At 43.9% G+C, this 23,381-nt stretch overlaps 2 long non-coding RNA genes across 2 annotated transcripts; both read left to right on the top strand.

The window, feature by feature from the left end:
- The first annotated feature begins 9,628 nt into the window (after window positions 1–9,628).
- LOC142407247 (uncharacterized) lies at window positions 9,629–12,196 on the top strand. The gene is made up of 3 exons (XR_012774857.1): window positions 9,629–9,958; window positions 10,348–10,447; window positions 11,370–12,196. It is a non-coding gene; the product is annotated as an uncharacterized LOC142407247 (long non-coding RNA).
- A 7,342-nt stretch (window positions 12,197–19,538) lies between these two features.
- Window positions 19,539–23,071, top strand: LOC142407246 (uncharacterized). Its single transcript, XR_012774856.1, has 3 exons — window positions 19,539–20,390; window positions 22,123–22,223; window positions 22,901–23,071. It is a non-coding gene; the product is annotated as an uncharacterized LOC142407246 (long non-coding RNA).
- Window positions 23,072–23,381: the final 310 nt, after the last annotated feature.

Below are 23,381 nucleotides of genomic sequence, written 5' to 3'. Positions count from 1 at the left end.
ATTAGGAAATTTTTCTTCACCGAGAGGGTTATCAAGCATTGGAACAGGCTGCCCAGGGAAGTGGTTGAGTCGCCATCCCTGGAGGTATTTAAAGGACGTTTGGATGAGGTGCTTAGAGACATGGTGTAGTGGTGGTTTTTAGCAGTGTTAGGTTTATGGTTGGACTCGATGATCTTAAAGGTCTTTTCCAACCTATATGATTCTGTGATTCTGTGATTCTTTGTGATGGGGCCTGGGTTTATACCAATAACCACCTTGTGAAGCAAACCTTAACCTTCCTACCAAAACCTTAGGCCTCCAGATGCCTGATTTAATGCTAAATGTGAAAAATGCTTTCCTTCCTTTGTGAACTTTTATGTCCTTTCTCATGTATGTTTACCACATAAGTTGTATTTTCTTGAAATAAGCTCTATTTGCCCCGTACTACTGAGGGAACAACTCCAATTTAAGCAAAACAAGAACCTAAAAGCTGAAATACTGCTGCTGAAAGAATTTCTGCCTAGGTTGCAGTAGGAAATAATTGTGCTGGTCATTCCGGTGCTGCCATACTGAGCTCATCGGCTCTTTCTTGAGCCTGCCATCATCCAGCAGTTAGAAACAGCATAGCCAAATTTAACAAAACCCTGTTTATGTCAGCGGCAGAGACTAACCCTGTAAGCCTGAAGGCATTTTTATTTAAGCTAAAAAGGCTTTGTTATAGTAAAAAGGCATTTCTTAGTTAACTTACAAAGTACGACTTAATTCAAAGTTAGCTGTGGCTTTATAAACTTAAATTCTGTGCTGCAGCTGCCGGAGGGGAGGACCGAAGTTGTCTGACCTTACCTGGAAAACAGTATTGTGTCAAGGATGCACAGTATGGATTCTGGATTGTGCTCCCAGCTTTGCTGGGACAGCGTCCTTCCCCTAAGCTACAGCGAGCTGCTTTTTCTTAGTACTTTGGTTGCCTTGATTTTTGTAATTGAACAAAACCCGATGTATACCGTTCCGCTACAGCATTCAATAGTTGCGCTAGTGATGGTGAGCAGTGTTAGCAGACTGCCGGTGGGACTCACCCTGTTTTCACAGTTATTCTAATCTTGTCAGGTAACAGAAGACAGAAGTTGGATGTGGCTGGTTTATGTGCCAGCTCTTCCTCCAAACGCACGGTCTCAGCGTTTGGCTGCAAAGAAACCGTCTAAAGGGTGAGCAGAGAGCTTGTAGGGAGAGCAGAGCGTCGAGCATGATGCTAAGGATGAACTGCCCCTTTCATGTCAGCGTTTTGCCCTTGTCGCCCGCTTGACGGTGAGGCTTGCAGGAATCTCGTTTGATGCCAAAAGACATGGCTTCAAGACTAGTATTTTTTTCAAATGTAGGAGCCCAAATCTTTGTAGCCATTGGTTATATATTTGAAATGTTTCTGGAGATGCGAACATCCAAATCTTCATCTTATCCGGTTAAGCATGTTGTAAAGGTTGTCTATCTTCACTTTTAATAAATGTATAATACATGGGAATGTACAGGCCTAAATACGCTCAGAGGGGGGACTGGGTTATTTCACTCAATGTTTGCATGGGTTTAAAGAAACTTTTACATTTACTGTTTTCCATTGCTCAGTCTTCACAGTTGCAGTTTTATGGTGTCCTAGATAAGATTTTCTAGTTCTTCACCTTCCTAAATAGAATCAATCGTCAGTATGACAAAAGATATGCAGATTTTTGGAGGACAGGGTGAGAAGCGAATGTGAAGGGTGTCAAGTGAAATTATTTTCTTGCAAGTCATGCTTAAAATTGATCAATTTTGTCATATGTAAAAAATGCAAAGCTTATAGTAGGGAACAGTACAGAACCGGACGCCTAAATTTCTCCCAGGCGCTGTGAAGATAAAGATGATTGTTGTATAATACAAGCACAAAAGCTTTACATGGCCAGTGTATTTTCAGCGTTTTTTCTTTCCAAAGCAAATGGAGCTTGCTGGCACAATGCAGGTCTTGTGTTGGAAGGGTGGGTGGTGTTCGTTTAAGATCTTAGAGCCGTCTTGATTTCTTTCCTTTGCAGTGTTAAGGCCTTGTGGATAACAAATCATGTTATTTTCAAGTTGGATCACTGTAAAAACCAGTAGAATATACTCAAGAAATTGCCACAAATTATATGGCTTCATTGTGCAACTATCAAAATATTCCCAAAAGACTTTTTGTAGCTTCTTGTGAACTCAAGATTTGACTGTTCTTGTTGGCCTTTTGAGATACAGAAGAAATACGAAGCCAATACCACGACAATTTACAGAAAGGTACTTAGTTTAATGAAGTCCAGGCTGCTGAACTAAGCAGTTACTAAAGTTTCCATTTTATCGGATCTAGAACAGCCCTCTGACCTAGCATGTGATCTGGAACCTGGTCTAGAACCATAAACCTACCTAGAACCCCCTTGCCCTACACTGGGAGGCCTGCCAGTTCATCCAAATGCCAGTTGATGAACAGCCCTCACCTCCAACTCCATCCTTCGGGCTGCAGAGAATGCAGTGCTTTTCCCTGTACATCAATCAGGAATTGTCTCTTGGCTATCAGAGGGGCTTTTTCTCTATTAATATTTTGACTGTGCTGCGTACCGCAGCCTTTCAGAACAGCCTGGTGCAAACAAGGCAGGGCCCCGAGGCTGCTCTTGAGAACGACATTTGTCTGAAGCCACATGAAGCTATCTTAGGTACAGGTTCATCGCGTTCTAAGACTGTTGGAGCAGGGTGAGCCTTCTTTAAGGAGCCAGTTGTGTATTCTGGCTTTCTGCCTTGACTTCAACTGTTTGATTTCTCAACTTCTCTCTCTCTTTCTCTCGCTTATGGTACTTTATACCGTTAAGTACCTAAATGCTGATTATGGAGTTGCATTCTTTTCTGCTGATGCCTCAATTACCCTTCTTCCATAGCATGGTATTTCCTTTGTGTGCTGTATATTTAAATTGTATGTTTTGGGGAATAAAGGGATTCATACGGGTTTGTATAAAGAAAGGGTCTTTGACTCAAGAGTTGAGAGACACTTCTACACTACCAGTCATATATATGAGCTTCGGAGTCTCTCTTCTTTCTTTCTTTCTTTTTTTTTTTTTTTTTATGTACTCTGGTCCACAGTTTAGTACTTCAGAGTTACCGAGCTTTCAAGGCTGCAGCAGATGAGATGTTCTGCTCACTTCAGGGCAGAGGTGGGAATTTTCTGGTGAGCTTCATCAGCCAAAGAGTGGTTCTGAGCCTCTAGATATGGAGCTACTTTGCAAATCTTTGCTAAGGTGATTTGGGTTATAGTAATTAGGTTTAGATTGGAGAAGACCTGCGCCTCACCATACTTCACTGGGGCTTTATTAGCAATCATATACTAGTATTGTGCTCGTTCCCTACAGCCAGAGTCCCACCATATCAGGATCTCCTTCAGTTCTATCCAAAAATAGAAATGCTGTAATGAATGGAAAAATTGTCTGCAGTTATGGAGGAGGGGGGAGGAGGAGGCAGGTCATGTGGACTATGCTGCTTGGCATAATGCTCTTTGCCATTAAACAAGTAGAAAAAATACCTGACGAGCCTCAGGACACAGTAGTACAAATGCCCAAGCACTTACTCCAGTATCAAGAATGCAATTGAAAAATAAAAGCCTATGAAATACCCCCCAAAACTGCTCAAACAGGAGTGTTACTCACATGACTGTATATTAAGGAGCAAATAATCATTTGCTGTGAAATCACCCAGCAAAGGCAGCAGCTGGAGTAAATCGCAGGGCGGTTCCACTCCAGATACAATGCCCAATATTGTGCTATGTCATGGGAAATGTGTAAAATAGCTGGAGCCAATGAAGAGGAAAAATAAGGTCTGTGGGAACAGAGGTCTTAATTGTAAAGGGGGGGGGGGGAGGGTTGTGTTTACGCTCTGCTAGCTTCAGGAAAAATACGATGGGGCAATTAGGAGAAGAGGTTCCTGCATATGATCCCTATTCCTAAACAAGATTCTGTTTAAAATGAAAAAAAATGAACAAAAATCTTTCCAAGATCTCAGGCTATAAAGGGCCTGATGAAATGGCAGTCTGTGTGGGATAGAGAGAGACATAACTTTGTCAAGTTATCACTGACAAAGCTGGACCAAGACAGGGATAAGGAAAAAAAGTCATGGATGGCAGAGGCAGTCTCATGAAACAGTAACTGGGAAGCAGTGAGGGAAACGTTTGAGAGTTGAAGACAGGGTTGTACCTGTTTGGGGTAAGTCAGAGGAAAGAAGGGGTGGTTCTGTCCTCCCAGCTGATGTGCGGCTGCTGGGACGGCAAGTACGGCTCCTCTCTGCCAGGCGGCAGGCGTTGTTGGTCAGCACCGTTTTTAATTTCCAGAAGAAGCCCCAGAGTAAGGGCTGGGTATTTTAATGCCTATTTAATTCCACTATTTAAAATGGGTAACTTCTTACCAGCAGTTCCTTTTGACTGCTTGCATTTATGTTCATAATTTAGTTTCTTTTCCTGACTGTAAGCAAAGGTAGAATATTGCACTTCAATTCAAATGCCTTTACACTTTCGGGAGGACTTTTTTTAGTGCCTGTTATCCTCCAGAGCCAACGATGTAATGTTGATCTACACTCTGGTTTCTGCATTGCCCCTAGAACTGCGAGGTGGGATATTTCCAGCTGTGGGATTGCTATTGCTAATAAAGGTTAATTGCTGTTGAGAGTGGTGGGGTTCCCAGAAAAGAAACGGCTGACTTCCAGGGGCAAGATTAAAGTTTAGGACTGGCAATTGGAAGAGTCATCTCTTAGTTTGTAAAATGAACAAGTCTTAGAAAGATCAATGTGAAAAGCATGATGCTTTACAATGCTCTTATAAATCTCTTTTGCAGCACAACTGCACTGTAAGCAGCAGTAAAACTGAAACTGTACGGAAAAAGGCTTTTCTAAGGTATGGCGGTGTTCTTGCAAGAAAAGATTAACATCATGGTAGCTTCACAGCCTCTTTGTCTTACGATGTGTGTTTGATAGGTGCCAGAAATACGCGGTTTGATGTTTGAACATAAATCATTGTTTAAAGCTGTCTGTACCAGCTGATTTTGGTAACACAGTCCACATACTACCAATGAGAAAAGGGTTGAAAAAGGAGGAGTGGAGGAATTGGGGATGAATGAGTATAGCTTTGATCCTCAAAAGATGTTGAAATGATTAAAACGTGTGATTGTAAGTATTCAAAAAGTAATTTTGTTTGAAAAGAAGAAAAGAGCTATTGTGGATTTGAAGAGAACAAGCCTATCCAAACCATTTCCTTGAATGAGGTCATCTGCTTATTTGATAAGGAGGAAGAGCTTAAGATTGTATCTTAACTTTAATGGTGCTCCAGGAGTGTCCCACAAGACCACATAAGGGAGTTGGAAGTGTAGTCTAGAGCTCACTACTGTTATGGTAATGGCTCAAACTGGTTTGGAAGAAGAAAGGAAGAAGATACTTTCAAGGAGTATTTATTTCCCTGCCCAAATGGAGAGGGAAGACAACGTGCTGTCAAGTGGAATCCAGATGAACATCTGTCCTGGGCTCGCTGCTTTTAGTCATTTTAAATAAATGACTGAGGGTTCAGAATAAGTCTGATAAATTGAAGAGATGGCCTAAAATCTAAATGTGACATTCGGTGCAGAGGAACTGCAGAATACTTGAGTGCAAGAGAGAGACACAGACATGGTTGCGTTACATTCACCTGGTGCTGTGGGTGGGGGGTTGACTTGAATGGGATGCTCTGGAGAAAACAGGGGGAGTAAGCTGGGTGTCCCACCTGATGGGAGCCTGTGAGGTAGTATTTGTTGAAAGACAAAACAAAGACCCCTGTGAAATAACTGAGAGGTATTTAAAAGCATAATATACAGGTGGCATGGGTAGCATTCACTCCATCCTACCTGGAACTGGGGAGGAGGGGAATAAATTAATTGAATTTAGTCAAGGGATAAGGGAGGTGGGAGAGCTAGGATGACCTTAATGGAAAACCAGAAAGAACCAGATATGTTGATTCTAGAAAAGAGTCGACTGAGAAGGCACACTGGTCTTCCAATATGAAAAGTTTATTTATAAAGATATGAAGATCCATGTTCTCCATGGCTGCCTTTCAGTAAGATTATAATCTCCATTAGATGCAATGAAGACCTAGGTTATTAAGAAATATCTTAATTTAAAATAATTTTAACAAATAATTTTAAGTTTAAAATTACTTATTTAAGCTTTAAAACTATTTCGCGGGGTGAAATCCTGAAATGGGTTACAAAAGCCTTGCACTCTTCTTCACTGGAGGATTTTATCGTAAGATCTCAATGATGTTGACCAAGGCTTCCCTGATCCCATCTCATTGCAGGAGTTTCACTGGATGATGCCTGGAGGTCCCATCCATACCCACGTTTCTGTTACGTTTGTCTATAGACATTCTATGCAAGAACACAAAGTAGCCTGTGGCAATAAAGAGATTTTGATTAGAGGATCTAATCCTTTAGTTTTCATTCAAAACTGAAGCCTTGCTTGCATGAGGATTGCAAGATTAGGCTTTTTAAAAGGAGTTTTTCATACTCATGTTAAATATTCCTAGCAAACTGTATAGGGGATATCACAAGAAACTTACGGTCATTCCTCTCATTACATCTGCACCTGCTATTTTCTTAGTCTAGCAAAGCAATTTAATTCTTGATGGGCTTTTCATCCATAAATCTTAACTCTTACTTAACTTAAGCCCACAATTACAATGGCTTCCGCTTTTTTCAAGAGCGGAAAAGACGCAGATGAGTAGACTTCATGTTTCTGGGCAGCAAGATGTACTCTGTGTGTTTAGTCTGCTTTGCCCGTGGCCCAAAATTTGTATTGAGCATACACATATACTAGGTTGTGTTACAAAAGGAGCAGTTAAAATGTCAAGTGATGGTGGTAGAGTACCATCAAATACCAATAGTCAGTGGAGGGAAAGGAGAAGAGGTCTGCAGCTGCTGCTTCAGTTCTGTCAAATGTGCAGTTGGTGCAAATTAGTGATGCTTTTACTCAAGTGCATTCATTCTTCTAAGTGATTTTGTTAAAGGATTCCTCTATTTCTTTCGTTTTACTCCAGTGACTGAATGGCTCTTGATCTCAGCCCTTGGTGTTATGTTCAGGTAGAATTTTCTGAAAGGCAAAAATAATCATCCTTCAAATAATCAACCAGTAAAAAAAAAATGTGTTTTACCTTCTAACAAAAATCTGATGGTGACACCATTGTATTTCGAAGAGCCGACCCAAAAACCTGCTGCTAAAATTGCAAGAAAAAAAAGAGAGAAGGAAATCTTGGTTCTGTGGTTTGAGTTATGTTATTTCCTGACATGAGGCAACACGTTCATGTGCCGTAAACATACAATTAATCTAAGTTCACAGGAAATTGCCTTGTGGAGAGCTGCTAATCCCACCAATGTGTTCAGAATCAAGATGTACAAGTGGTACAGTAGAGTTTGAGGCTGGTAAGGCAGAAAGGCTTTGGGGACCTAGTAAAGCTAGAGTTGTCGCTGATAGGAGCCTGGGAATATTATTTGTTTAGCTGAACGTTGGTTCTAATACACAGTGGTGCGTGTTGGGGAGCTACTGCATCCTCAGCACCTTGCTGCAGAACAAATGCCATCTGCAGTCTCCCTAAAAGTCTGCTCTGTCCACAGAGAGAGAGAGAAGCACCTTGGGAGTGGTGCTGAAGCATCTTTTCCCAGGCGTGGCTGGAAGAAATCACTGCCTCTTGGAACAGGAGATCAGGAGTGTTAATTCCCAAGGGTAGTGCTGACAGCCCTAAAGGAAACCTACAGCTTCAGGAGTGATACGCACCATCTCCATTTTCACACCTGGGTTAGACCTTCAACTCTAAGCTACTCAGCCTACATCATAGTCAATGGAAAGAAACCGGCATCTCCAGAGGATGAAGGCTTCATCTCTCTCAGGCTGTGGCTTGGCAATACGCGGCCATGGGGGCCATAGTTACTCAAGGAGCTCTTCCTTTTGGCTCTTTTTCTCCCAAGGAATTTGTTTCAGTTCCCTGACTGCTGTGTAGCTGGTGGTTTGGGTGCTACGTAAGTAGGTTTCTATCATCCAGCTTGAGATCAGTGGGATTACAAAGGAAAAGAGACTCCTTAAAAAAGGGGTGGACTCCTGTGGACATGCCTCCTTCCCCGAGGGCGTCGTGCGTGGAGAAATTACCTTCTGAGAAACCAAGAGCCCAGGGGAGGCTTCTCTGTCTCTCTTCCTGGTAGGAGAGTGTTTTTCTCCTGTGTCCTTCTCCATCTCTTCCAGAAGCTAGTGGGCTCCGTTAGTTCATAGGATGTCCAGGAACTGCATGGATGCCGTGTTTTTTGTTTAAATGTCTGCCTTGTTCCTATTCCCCCTTCTAAGTAAAGACATAAATGCGTTTTCTTGCCTTCCTGTGCCCAGCACAACTGTCCTCAGAAGCGGTGATATGTTAATTATTGTTCTGTGATTTGAAGGTCCCACTCCATGTCATTCAACCTTTCTTATAGTACATGACCCACAGTACATGGTCTCCCTCCCACCTCCTTTATGGTGCCTTTGTAACCGTAAGTTTCACTTAAAAAAAGTAAAGTCAAGATCCTCGGGCAGCTGTGGGAGGTTGGGGCGTGGTGTTGCCTGCCTTGCTGCTGTGGCAAGCTGCTCCTTGGATAAGTCATAGGCCACCGCTGTCAAGCCCCAGCACGGCATTTTGAGCCTTATCAGGCTTCTCAGGCTGCCTAACTGGAAGCAGGTAGGAGTGTTGCTGCAGCTAGGCTTCTCCTATCACGGAGTAACTGTCTCTAACGTAGGCCAAGAAAAACAGATGGGTTCTTCCACCGCTTTCCCACAGCCTCTTCAAGGACAGGCTCGTATCATCCGGCTAGTTTGCTAGCAATAGCGCTGCTCTTTCCTTCTCTGAAAAGTGTGAGGATGTTCAGAGACTGAGAGCCAGAGACCTGACCAAGAAAATACTCCAGCTGAGGTGGAGCCTGATCTTCCCTAGACATGGCTGCTGGTGCCTGCTGATTGCTGGCTTTTGATGCCTGTGCCTGGCCAGGTTTCTTGTATCAAGAAGCAACAGTTTATGCTAAACCTTCAAAAAGAGAACAACAAAAAAACAAAACCGAAACCCAAGCCCCTTTTTCTAGTCCCTTCCTTATGGAAGGAGCTGAGATGCTTCAGGATGCGCCAGCAGGTCTCGGGACCCAGGCAGCGCAAACGGCAGGCAGGATGCTCCAAGTGTGGCTGTTTCTTGAGGTTTCTATCGTGCCCCTCGTTGTATGCCTCAGCATTTACCAGGGTGGGTTAAACGCAGTGATCAGCATCCGCCGTGTCCAGCCTTTCTGCTTGCGTCAAGCAATACCTTCACGCTTTGCAATGCTGTGGTTCTGTTTCTGTGCTAAGCCCAAGAAGACTCAGACCCCTGGGAGGGGTGCTGGTGGGGCAGGATTTGTGGAATTTTATTCCAATGACCAGCTTCTGATTTGAGTAATTCTGTGAAGCTGCTGGGTAGGTACCAAGACATGCCAAGGAACAAAAGGTCTTCAACTTGACTCTTCTACATATTTTATAAGTGACATCAGTGACAATCAGTGACAATAGATGGGATAGCTGGGTATTAGTGCAGCCACTAAAGAATGTTCTATTGACCATTTAAAATGCCATATCAAGGACATTTAAAGCTTTGAGTGAGCAGGCTTGACCTTACAGCTGACCCTGGCTTGAGCCAGAGGTTGGATGAGGCACTCCTCGGGTTTGTTCCAGCTGGAATTTCCCTGAAATCCACTTTACAAGTTTAATTCTTTGCTTTAAATATCATGGAATAATCTCACGGGTTTTTATTTACTTATTTATTTTAAGGATTTGTTTTCCCTGAATCAATGTCAGTCCTAGAACACCTCAGCCCTGCTGAAGTCACCTTTCTTTGAGATCTGGCACAGATGAAAAATGGCTGAACCACGTGAATGTGTTTCCCTAGTCAGGCCAGGTAATTTCAGTATTTTTCACTGAGACACTGTAAAAACAAGCAATGTGTTCTCAGAAAGGAGCAATGCAAGCAAAAGGAGGTACCTGAAGAATACCGAGCGCGTCTCCAGCTGTGTGTGTAAGCATCTCCCTGGCGCTCATCCATACACGTGCAGCCTCTCGGAGGTTTAAGTCATTGATGCAGATGCGTAGAAGAGAGAACGGATGTAATGCAAATCACTCTTGAATTAACATTGCTGTGAAAACCCACCAAATACCATGCAAGTTTGGGGAATTGTATTTCACCACTTGGGACTCAGCTTATTTTAAATATTGAAAGAAGTTACTTTCTAGGTAAACATTCAGTGATTTAAACTAAACAAGCAAAACTACTCTTTATTCTCCCCGAAGGCTCCCAACCAGAAAAGATACAGGGTCATCTGAATTGCACGTCACGCGAAAGAATGCAACATCTGCTTTTTAAACACAGAAGGGATTCACTCTTCCGGAGGTAATGTAAAAAGATGCATTCACGCCTCTCTTTATATACAATGTCAGTGGTAAATGAGAAGCAGTTGTATTAGGAGCTGGAAAGTGCTTGTAGCTCGTTTTATCATATAATTCAAAGCAGCACTGTCTGGTACCCGTGTCTTTTGAAGACCCAGATTGTATGCTGGGTTTCAAGCTGCATATTTTATCTAGAATGGCATTAAATATATTGCGTATAATTAAGCAATTGCAAAAAAAAAAAAAAAAAGAAAAAGTGAATACTCTGAAATATATCTTTTTCCACTGGAAAAAATTTAACTTAGCATAGCAGACCTGCACAGATACTCTTTGGGTTCAGTGTTTCAGATTAGTATAGAAAATATATACATATATATTATAATTATAGTAGTGAAAGACTAAATTAGCTAGATGGTCCTACTGCTGTACTGCATAATAATTTGGCAAGTAAACATATTGTTGGTGAATAAATCAAAGGCATCATAAAAATGCTGTTTACCTTTTATCTGTGGAGTTGCAAGAGCCGTTCGTACATGTAACTTATCTTCTACAGCAGGAAACAATAGAGAAATTATCCAGAAAAGAGCTGATGAAGCTTTGTGAAACCTATTGCGCACGGTCTTGGTGCTATATAAATGAAACTGTTTTCTGCGTTACGTTTCAGAGCTGCAACAGCATAAACCCAGCACAACTCAGACTATTTTAATAGAGCGGAATCTGATCCTAACTAGTGTCTGAGTTTTTTATTGAGGCAACTCAATAGGACTGATGCTCTGATACAGTATATTATGCTTTGGGAACATTACGAGACCCGTTTTGGAACAGAATAACAAAAGGCATAAAGGAGCTTAATGTTGACCTAAATGATCCAATATGTTATCATAAAATAACTCTTGCTGTACCATCTGGCGTTTGATTCCTGACAGCTTACTGAAACTTCATTTGTTTTTGACAAAAGTCCTCGCTGCATGGCAAGCACTTCGGCACTAACGCAGAGAAATGAAGGGGCTGTGGCAGCGCACAGGAAGCCATCTGAAGCACCGAAACCACGCCGCTGGGACAGCTACTTATGTGCGCTGCCAAAAGCTTTCATCTGCCATAGCACCAAAAAAACCCAAACCAAACAAAACCCAAACCTGGACAAAAGCCCTGGCCATTTCCTCCCCACCTTTGAGATGCCACCAGCTTGTCCTGAGGGTGAGCAAGAGCTGAATGAAGTTGGAAATGCCGCTGCAAACCTTCACACCACGTCCCCAGCGTGGGCGGCTGCTCGGCGCAGCCTCACGAACCCCAGCAAATTCATTTCCTTCTGAAAAGGGCGTGACTCCGCATTGCGTCTGGCTCCACCTGAAAACTTAAACCAGCGTTTTACGTGAACTCTCACTGAACCTGAATCGCCGTTTTCGTATTCACCATCTCTTCTGCTTTGAGTCGTAAAGTCCTCCTTGTTAATCCAGGTCCCGTGGAAGAAGGTCTGACTTCACGCAGCCCAGCAGCCTAGGTGCAGAAATGGGTGCGGGCGTCCTGGATGTATAGCCGGTGCCCGCATGCAGATGCCCACACCCATGAGCATCTGTTACGCGTCCAGCGTCCTGCAATCCGCCTACAGCTTCCAGACGTGCTGATAGGGGATGATCTGAATTTTATCCAACTGACTGAACTCAAACCAGAGATTTTTTTAAATTTTATTTTATTTTATTTATTGAATTGCTCAATACTTAGGAGGGAAAAAAGCCCCATTGCTGGAAAGGTCCTGCCCCGGTTGTTGGAATTGTAGAAATTAAAAAACATGACATCTAAGTGCGTGATGCTTATTTTGGGGGAGGGGAGGAGAGGAAAGCAAGCAGTAAATGTCCACATATCTACAGAGGACTGTAGGCATACCTGCACCCAGGAAGTCTACAGGGACACCGCTATTTTCTATTCCTTTTTTCTAAAGGTTTGCTGCATGTTTGTCTAGAAGGATCAACTGTAAATGGGATACAACAAAAACTGATGGGCTTCAGGATTTAGCATAAAATGCTGTATCTCACCCCAAAATCAAAACCTGTGCAACTTGCTATCAAGTGCAGCTGATGAGGCCACAGCTGTAACGTTAAAGGGATGGGATGCTACTGGTTTTTCATATATAACTTCCAGTATGTTAAAACTTTTCATTTCCTGAAGACTACCAATACTTTTAAAAATCCCTTATAAAGTATACATTTCAATGTGGCATAATTCAGACAGGTCCAGTGACTCATGACAACTGGGGGGGGAATCAATATTTAAATTGTCATTCTGCCCCTCGGGTCTAAGGTTCAATCAGAACGATTTCTACATCTTTTGCTTAGCAACCCAAAAATGGTCTAAAGAAAAATTCACTTTTGAACGCTTTTGGAATGCTGTTTCACATTTTAAAATATTTCTACTGAAGCTGAGGTCTGAAGTGATCTAGCTGAAGTGGTGACGGGCGGGGGGTTTCTGTTGGTAGTCTGAATTGGACCTAACCCTGAATGTATAGATTATAGCTGGGGTTGAACTTCAATCAGAAGAAATGCCACTTTGATTCCCTCCTGTCTGAGTTGATCTTTCTACTCCTTGAAGCATATTTCAATAACCTGCTTGTTATTTTCCTCTGAGTTACTGTACGCTATTATTGTTCTTATCTATACGTTCACTTGATTATGGGACTGCCTTCTGAGCCTGCCATCGCTGTCTCTGCTTCATAATAATGCGCGTAATTATTTCTCCGTGGGCTGCCAGTCCTGCTAATGATGCTGCCTCGGCCGTTGCCGCTGCGAGAGCCGAGGGCTGCCTGTTCCCTTCTGCGGAGCCCAATTGAAGCTGGAGCGCGGCTGGTAGAGCAATGTAGGTCAGAGCAGTCTCAGGACTGCTTCGTGGGAGCATTAATGGCGGCTGGGGTTTTTGCGTTGAGTTCGCAAGAACTTACTCCGTTAGGGCCCTTGGAGTCTCCTGGGCTTTCAGAAAAAGCGTATTCTTGTGCGTTTATACTGTAGCTTTTGATTTGTGCATCACCCGCAGCTTCTGATGAGATCCACTCCCTCAGGGTCCCTGAGGTCGGTGGTTTTATGAACTCTCTCCAGATTAAAATGCAGCTGCTTGTTCAAAGTGTGATGCTCAGATCTGGACGCTGTTTCCCGATGAAAGAGCGCATCCAATTAGTTCCTCCAATTCACCGGCCAAAGCAGCCTTCCCAGCTTTCTGTGTTATCTGGAAGCTGACGGTGAATCCAGTAAGCACAAAATCAATCTCTTCTGCGCCGCTCAGTGTCTTTGTATGTGTATTAACCTCTGTGCAAATAGTAAATCTCACGATGCTGAAATCACAGATAAAAATTGAGACCTTGTATTACCACAGCTTGCAATTACTCTTGTTAAAAGGTAGAGAAATATTTTTGCATTTCAGTTTATTAAACTCACGTTGCAGAAGTGTAATACAGTTAATAAGACACCAGCACTGTGGCACAGCAAATGCAGTCTTTGCTCCTGGAGGTCTCAACGCAGCATCAGGTACAGGTCACAAAACAGGCAAGGACGAGACCATGAAAGAAGCATCAGATCAAGATGTTACGCTGTGAGTAAGTTATTTCCCATGAACAAGGGTGGGGAGGGAGAAAGAGCAGGGATGAGAACTGCCTTAACCTCAAGATTTCTTTTGCACAGCCTGTTTAAGGCCAACACCTAGTAAATCATACCCAGTTTTACTGGGTAAGCAGGGCATGAGCCCAAGAACGACATCTAAATAGGCGAGGACAAGGTCACAGCTGCGTGTGGGGAAGATTGCACAACCCCTGGCCCCCAAATACACATACACACACACACACACACGCTCTCACGCTCTCTCTGTACTCATCTGCCTGCCTCCCAACCCTGTTTTCTCTCACAAGACTGCCCAGGCAAGCTGCTTAGCAAAGGTACGCCTCGCCAAAGGTATACAGGGTGCCCTGGGGAACCAGGGACTATGTGAGTAAAGCTTTCCTGGTTCTCCACGTGGGTTCTCCACCGCGATGTGGAGGCTGTCACCCCCGGCTGGCATCCGAGACGAGGGCACTCGCCGGCTCCCGGCTTTGGAAGTGAGCTCAGGGGTGCGCCGGGAGCCCGCTGTGGGGAGGGTACCCTGGGCGGGCGCCGGCCCAGACTGCTCTGTAACGTAGCACGGCCGTCCTCAGCCCGTGGACCTTCAGTGATCTGCCAATGACTCCAAGGGAAACGGAGAGGAGAATGAAGAAACGTAAGCCTTTTGTTCAGAGTCCTACGTCTGCAAAGCAGTGGCTTGCACTTAAGTTGAAAAACCTGTTAGAAATCTGCAAAAGGGGAAAAAAAAAAGTTGAATACTGTGAGATATAGGCAACGTCTAGCAAGTTGAGGGAAAGTATATTCCCTCCCTCCCCCCCGCCCCCGGAAAAGACAGGGATGGAGGCTTTACAGGCCATTTTTCTCACGGATAATTAGCATGCTAATTGCGATGTGTTTAATACACACCTAGTGCGAGAGGTGAGAGCCTACACCGATTGCTTTGCTCTCCCCCGCTCTAATCGTAGCACCTCAAACCAGAAACCACACGTTCACAGTGCATGCTCTAACACGCACGAGAGGTACCGGTAAAGGTCCCTTGTGTTAGCCTCTCCGGTTCTGGATGTGAGGGTGCTGTGGAGGTGTGCTGCTTAGGATTTTTTCTGCGAAAAGGATGATTTACCTTGAACTCTCTCAGTGCTGCGTGGGAGTCTGTCAGAGAGGGCGGCTAATGGAGTAAAACCGTTCTCCCAGCCCTGATGCGTACAGGTTGGCTGCGTGCGTACACGTGTGAAATGCTGTTTCAGCTGGTTTTTAATGAGGAGAGGGAGCTGCAGAACGAAGGGAGCTCACTTGCACACCTCTCTGCCAACCTGCTGCTTCGTGTGACCCGCAGGCTATTGCGGAGCCTTGGGGTTGGACACAAAAACGCTTGGAGCCCGTCCCTCGTCCCCAGATACGTATTTTAAAAGAGCAAACAGTGTGGCTGCTTTAACCCTGAGAAGTACCCTTTAGGTAATAATATAATAGTAACCCTGGCGCAGGGCAGCCTTCTCAACTCGAGCCAGTGCTGCAGTCATCAGCTTCTTACATGTGCACAAGGAATAAAGCCTAGTTTTCAGGTAGCATGTGAAAAAATAGGTTCACCAAGTGTCATCCCCCTGTGTGTCTGCCTGTCTCAAGTCGCCCTTGAGATGGCTTTCAGATGGCTTCCTCAAAGAAGAGAAAAAAGAAATACATGTATCGAGAGGGCGGTAGATGCAGGGTTCAAAAAGCACGTTCACGCAGTCATCTAATTCTGGTTAAATGGTAACTTCTGCAGCCGCTGAATTGTGTATTTTTATCCAGTCCTAGACATTTCCCTGCAAACATTAGTAATGAAAGCTCTTTGGATGGAGAGTTGGAATGCCACTGAAGCTGTAACAGACTGCACTTGCTGCTACAATTTCAACAGACAAAATTTAGAGGAAACTTTGTGTAAGCACTAGATAAAAATAATTTATCGAGCTAGTGAATCAAAGCCTTTTTTTTTTTTTTTTTTTTTAGTCAGAACAATTCCTGGGGTTGTCAAGATACTGGGACAAGTAAACTGTGGCGTAAGAATTGTTCTTCTTTCTTCTGCCTCCCTGAAAGATTTTTAAAGGGGCCTCAGAAGGCACAGGAGAGGAAGAGCTGGCTGCGGCGGTGGGCAGATGCCTGCCCAGCTGGATCCCAACATCTTCCCCCGTGCCCAGTGTGTCCCCAGCTCAGAGCCAACAGTTTGGGCTTGCAAACCGCTCCCCTTGCTCTAGTGAAAGCCCCGTAACAACCTGGGTCGTGCAGAGTCCTCGCGTTTGGTTGGGCTGAAAACCGCGGAGGGGACTTGGTTGTCGTTGCTTGCTACCCGACGTCCTTTTGGGAAGGAGCACAGCGATGTGCTCACGTAGACGGGATGGCCGCACGTGCGAGCGCTCTGCATCATCCATCATCTTTCAGAGGGCTTCAGTAGAGAAGGATGAGACAGCTGAGAGGAGTGACGTGGAATGAAGGAAAGGGAAGAAACCAGGATGACTTCTGTATGCCTTTTTCTTTTGTGCTGTGAACACTGCGTGGGCTGTTCCTCCCTAAAGTAAGCCCCCAGCCTGTAGTAGCTAACGTCCACAGGGAGCCAGTCACCAAGGCAGGACTTCAGCGTAAGCACGTAAAGCAGACAGGCGAGGGGGCTGTTGGTATCCAGCTCAGTAATAATCATGCATAAACTACAGCAGCTGAAATACATACTCCAAAGGAACGTGCAATTATGGTAATACCAGCGAGGCGCGGAGTAGTCCACAGCCTTGGTGTCCTCTCAGATATGGTAAATGCTCCCATGTTTCTTGTCAGCATGATAGGCAGGATTCCAGCTTCCGTCGGTTTAGGTAAAGCTCTAGTTCTAGTTCCCACAAAAAGATTCTTCCTTAATGTTCTGTGTATTTGTTAATTTTGCCCCTACCATTTTAAAAGTATTATTTTGTTCTGTATCGTATATACCACAGAGCAAGCACACAGACTGTAAGAGTACTACAGCTGTGAATAAACTAGCTGTATTTTGTGCAAAAGATGTATGTAATTCACTGTAGAATTTCTCCTCCCTGCCCTGTACTATCTTCTCCCCCATCTGTACGGTCCTGCAGTAAACCAGCACCTGAGACCATAAGATGAAGACCAGAGGCAGCTCACCATGACAGTGGTGTCTGTGGTTTCTGTGATTCTAAAAATGGCGTTTCTACTGAGAGGTAACAGGTCGCATTAAAAAAAAAAATCTCTTTTAACTTGTGGGGCTTCCAGGCCCCACACGGATGCTCCCAAATCAAAGCCCCTCGATACTTGAGGTGTAGGAAAACAAGTTTGTGGCGTCGCTGCGGTGATGCGGCTCTGGGAACGGCACAGTGCTGCTCCTTCCCTCCCCATGTCCCCTGCTCTCCTCTGCAGCCAAGCACTTACGCCCTGAGGATGGAATGTAGTTACCAGAAAGGGCTGAGGGTTTGTTTTCCTCCCCACGTGAAGCTACACCGACCCAGAGCACAACCTCAAAGCTCAGCTCTGCTCCTCTGCCACGAGCGTAGATGTTAGGCAAGTTTGGCTGCTTTGCAATGTGATAAAGAGAGGTGCAAAGAAATGTGCCAAGTAACAAAATGAAGAACACCGCTTAAAAATGAAAAGCTTGAAGTGCTTTTCTTTCTTTCTTTCTTTCTTTTTTCTTTCTTTGTATTTTTTTTCTTTCTTTTTATTTTTCTTTCTTTTTTTTTTTCCTTTCTTTTTGTGTTCTGTTTTACACTTGCGCTATGGCACGTTCTCAAATCGGGTAAATTGCAGCAGCTTAGGAGAAATTACTGTGACAAGCAGGACTCCTGAAGCCCGTATCTCCGAATCGCCCTCGCTAGGGCAGCTGCTGAGGATGCCCGCGATACAATACTTTTCCTGTCCGAGGAGCAAAACAATAAGGCCCAGACACGCTGCTTCTGGAAATGCTTGCTTATAGGCAAAATTTTTACACGTTGAATGTGCTGAAGCTATAAACGAGATTTTAACTGCGTTGTGTAGATTTCAAGTAAAAAGTACTTTCCAGAATTGCAGAGAAAGCTCACAGCTGGCTTTACCAAGTACAATTTTTATTATAAAATTTCTGAAGTGTTTATATTACATATATATAATAAACGGGGTTTTATATTATAAATGCCATCATTATAAATTATATACTTGTGCATAATTGTGTAGTTATTAATTATACGTTGTGGGTTATGTGCCATCTATAGCCTATATAATTACATAAATTTGCACTTTTAGATTTCTTACGTATTTATAAACACAGTTTCTTACATGTTTATAAGCCTGTAATCTCTGATTCGCTCAGCATCATTGGTTAACTATTGAGTTAAAGAAGACTTCTCTCAAGGTATGACTCAGTTCCTCCCTGGCTCTCCGGGAGCTGTGATACCTTGTCTATTTGCATGCACATGAAAGCGGTATTGCAAAGCCGAAACAGCGCAGCGCAGCGCTACCGGGCTAATAAAAATAAAGTCAAAGAAAAAAGATAAGAAGGCATAAGTCTCTAAAGGCTAGCAGGGCGCTCATTTTGCAAAGGACAGTCAGTGGCAATCACTGGTGCTGATTTATTCAGAACGGGGGAGTGAGGAGGGAAGCAAAGCAGAAGCTGGGCTCCCTTTTGCAGTTAAGTGCTAACGTTAACTCCTGCCTGCTCTGGGGAGGAAAGGAAGGTTGAGACACGTACAGTTAATGAACAAAGCAACCGAATAAATACAAAGGGGCCAAACAAGTTAGCATTTCACTTTTTTTTTGGTCTTCTCAGAGGTTGTATACGGTAACCAGGGGATAGACTGGGGTGCGGAGAGGGGCTTGGTGCTTTGAAAAGCGAAAATTCCCCTCTCCCAGCGAAGGAAGCGTACCGCGCTTGAGAAGGCTCAAGAAGCGGTTGGCAGCTGCGTGCAGGAAGAGAAAATTGTCTCATCTTGAACTTGAAAGCAAAACTCGATTTCAAGCGAACGCTAGAGCAGCAGTGTGATCGGCGAAGTTCATGGTTTGGGTGACCTGTACAGTTTCTTCACTGAACTGTAAATACGTAGGTAAGAAAGCATTAGAGAAAGGCCTTTCCCTGAGGATTTCTTTTGAAGCAATACGAGAAGGCTCCCAGATTTTGTGCATTTATGAATTTGACATTTTCAAAGTGAGGGCTGCAGGGGGAAGGTGGGACTGTGAGCGAGGCTGATTCAATAGCTGTCTACAAACCAGCTTTAGTGGCCTGAACGTTGTAAGGTGTTTCCAGATACCTTGAACAGGAACTTTTTTGCCACCCAAGCCTATGTGAGCCACCAGGACTACTGGAAAAATATATTTTCATGTCAGCTGATGGTGGTTTATCCCCTTCTGTTTGCACAGGAAAAAAAAAAGGTCTCCTTCAAACTTGAAAATGCTTTAAAACTCCAGCTTTCAAGCAAGGCTTGAGGATGCAGTGATGATCTCCTGATTTCTGTTTAGCCTTGCCTAGAGCCTACCTGCTTCAGCTTGCAAAAGCAGCCTCAGCTTTTCTGGCCATCAGTAGCTGCTCCGTGAGTCCATCTGGGTTTTATTTTTTTCTCCCTCTCTCAGGGGAAAGCTGACGCGGTGTCTCAGCACCGAAGTGGCAGGCGAACATGGGGCGGATGCTGCACCTCCACGGAGCCTGAACTCAGCTAGCCCAGGAAATCCCTTTGCAGCCAGCTGCCCTGTGCCACCACAGCTTCACCAAAAGGCCGGCGCAATGTCGGCAAAGGTCGTAACTGGGGGAAGCGTGCTCCGGGTAATGCTTTTATATATAGCAGAGAGGAAAGAAACAGAGAAGTAAGAGAGCGAATCGGGTATTTTTTAGATTGCGGTGTGTTTTTCAGACTCGGTTCCCCAATCGCCTTTGCACTGCGAGGTCCTCCTGCCATGTGCCGCTTGCTTTCATCAGGAGTGTGTGTGTGTAAGATGAGCAATGCCAATGCTTTACGGGAATAACCTCCGATCCACACAACAGCAGCTTCACCTTAGAGAAACAGAGTAAAAAGGAAAATGAGTCCAGCCCAGCCTGGTTTTATGCACTGCTAAGATCTGTGAGTCTTCCAGCACGTGGGCTTGTGCACCACCGCGGCTCTGGCTGTCGTAGTGGGAGGGATCCATCCGGGCCAGGTCAGCCAGAGTCGTTTTGAAGGGAAAGTACACTTTAAAAGTAAATAGAGTGAGTCATGTTGCCTGTTGGCATAAAGGCAAAGCACGTAGGAGCAGGAAGCGTCTTTGTTTTTGTGCACGGGAGGGTGCTTTCGGGTCAGGTTATCACCGAGGTGCATTTCTGGCCAAGCGAAGTAAGGGCTTGCTCTGGCAGCGAGACCGTCCTACCTGGCAGAGGGGAAGCGACTTCATGCAGTTCAATACCAGGTACTTCCATCTTTGTTTTTTTGTATTTGACGCTGTATTTAACAACGATGAATCTCAAACCAGAATCCTGCCACCTACTGCCCACGAAAATGCCAGCTGCATTGTGTGCACAGCGGTCTAATTCTGGCCTTCAAAACCTCATCAAAGCTCTCTGGGACTGCTCAGCCCTGCACGGGCTGGGAAAAACATTTGTGAGCTGCCTGAATTGCGCTACCGGGACTCCGAGCCAAGGTACCGATGTCTGAGGCATTGCTAGCTTTCTTTGAGAACAAAATGTAGTTTCCTTTTGTGTGTGTGTGGTTAAGTAGCGCTGAACAAATAAACATTGTGTGGGAATTGGTCATAACAGAAATACTACTTTTTTTTTTTTTTTAAATATCTGAGTCACGCGTTTCAGAACACTGACCCATTTATTGCTTGGGAATGCCTGCGACTGCTATCTGAAACTTGAAAATTACAGATGTATCCACGGCGGGAACAGATGACTATCGCATTAACAGCCAGGGACGATTCTGCATTTAATATTTAGCATAACAAAGAAGAGTCTGAAAACTGGCAGTCCGCCCAGTGCCAGAATTATGAATGCGGTTTTTAGTATAGCTTAGCCTAGAAACCATCCTAATTATCCTTTCTCCTTTAATTAAATGAGAAGTCTGACAGTAGCCTCTGCTTCCCATAACTTGTGTTTGGGGCTAAGCTCATCCTGCCTTGCAAATGGGAGAACTGGAGAGAAATGGGGGAGAGAGACAGAGAAATACAGAAGACTCTGAAGTACGCAACTATCTTTGCCTCTTATCTGGCTCCAGGTACTGGCTCACTGAAACTTTTCACATCAATATTGTCTTTCAGCTCTTCTGTTCCAGGTGTTTGCTGCTCACAGCTTAATCAAGAATTTGGAGATCAAGTTGTTGTTGTGTTGTAAGCGGGCCATGTATTAAGTGATGGCCAGAGTACAGATACATAGACTTTAAAATGTAGGGAAGGAAAGAAAGATGTATGGAAATGAGGGAGGCGTAGGCTTGTACAGGCAAATTCTGCCCTGAAGGGTTCCAATTAATTTACCTGAAATTGCTTCTAATGAAACTAACTTTATGTGGCTATGTTTTGCAACAAGAATTTTAAAAGTTGAGTGATGAAAAATGCCTAGGAAGGATCACACACACACATTGAAGCTCTGCTCTAATACTTACTTATTACTAGTATTTATTAAATTGTGTAACTTGATGCAGGTATGCTAGTTTGGATTTTAGAAATCTTTTCTTTTGTCCAGCTCTATTGGGCAGTTTCAGTGGCAGATACTAAAACAATAATGTGAACCCAGTCCAAATGTCATGTGCAGGATTTACAGTTTTGGTGGCCGCACTTGAATGAATCTTCCAGTTTTTGTTTGTTTCTTGCTAGCATCTGTTTAAAGCCTCCATTTAAGAAAACACAGTGGGAAAAAATAAGTGCATGTATATATTCTAACTTGTTAGCAGAAATATAGCTGTTGAAGTTCAAAGAGTTCATTAACATTTAAATTACTGTATTTAAACAAAATAAATAAACAGGACTAGTTGAACAGGTTTAATCAGAGAAGAAGTCAATTTAATTGAGAGTAGATATGCAGCAATACTAGATCCTAAAGCTGAGGTATGTGAGCTCATCTTTTGCGAGACGCATCAAGCTGATTTCTTCATTTATCGCTTCTGGTTTGGGCCTGCATGTTTCAGTAATTATTTTTATTTTCTAGAATAAGAAGATGAGAGGCGTGAGGATAGCAGTAGCACCACATACAAGAGACTGAATATGAGCACCATGTTAAATAAAAATTTCTTTGGTGTCTGTACTCTGGTAAGAAACTTACCATCTTTTCTACATATCCCATTGCTAGAAATATTTGTTACAAATATTTGCCCAATTTTACCCAAATTATTTTCTTCAAATATTTCCTCCCAGAAGTACAGTGCTTTCCTTTTTTTAAATTCAATTAAAATCATTACAGTGATTTAATACAATTTTGAAAACTGGCCTTGGGTGCAGTATTCCACCTTGCTGCAGTGCCTCGCACGCTGCTGGCCTGGCCCAGTCTGCAGCCTCGCTGCTGATCCCTGCCTGGCGGAGCACCAGAAGCTGCGCCGCTTGTTCGCTCCGGACAAAGAGCGTGTTGCTCTCTTCAGCTCCTATTACAAAGCCTCTTAAATGCTCGTTTCAGCAACTGCAGGGAGCTGTGCATACTGCCAGCTACAGGCATAAAAATCATGAATTGGCTCCAAAAGTAAGGCTGGAGAGCTAACATTTTTGTTCACTCTTTATACATATGCATATATATACGCACGCACACACACACACATATACATGTGTACTTGTTTGGGTTATCACTTCAAAGGTTTTGGGTTCTGTCTGTTTTGCGTTTGCCAACGTTTGTGGTTGTTTTTTTCCAGGCACCAGGGTGCCTTCATGGTTTAGGGATGTAACATTGTTCATGTGCTATAAATGGGGATCGAGGCCAAATTTCTCCCTTCATCCAGGGCAGGTTGTCACACAGGAACCAGGAGAAGGTATGTTCTGTCCCTCCCATCCTGCGGAGATCCCAGATGGCTGCAGCGTCAGCTGAAGTCACTCTCTGCTCTGTGACCTCTTTCTGAAGACTAGAGAATACTGGTTCAAAAGCCAGAAGCCTTCTGTGAAGCTTGTTGTGACTCAGGAGGTGCCTGGGAGGCAAGAGTGTCTTTTCTTTGTATTTTAAAGTAATAAAGTTTTCAATCATCTTTCTCTAGAATTAAAACCACTTTCTGTTTAAACTTTTACAATTCTTTAATGCACATACCTCTGACACATCTTACAAATACTTGCAAATACTGTAGTCTGTTTTCCATAAGCCTTCAGAAAATTGACTGTTTCAAGGGCTTACTGCTAGAGTAATTTAACAGTCGTGCTGCAAAAATGGGAAGGTAAGCGGCCCAGCAGAAGATGCAATAGCCGAAACTCTTATCTCAAGACCCATTGCTT

The sequence above is a fragment of the Mycteria americana genome, chromosome 3 (genome assembly GCF_035582795.1).
Source record: "Mycteria americana isolate JAX WOST 10 ecotype Jacksonville Zoo and Gardens chromosome 3, USCA_MyAme_1.0, whole genome shotgun sequence".
NCBI classification, from domain to species: Eukaryota; Metazoa; Chordata; class Aves; order Ciconiiformes; family Ciconiidae; genus Mycteria; species Mycteria americana.
This window is presented reverse-complemented; position numbering and strand designations above follow the sequence as displayed.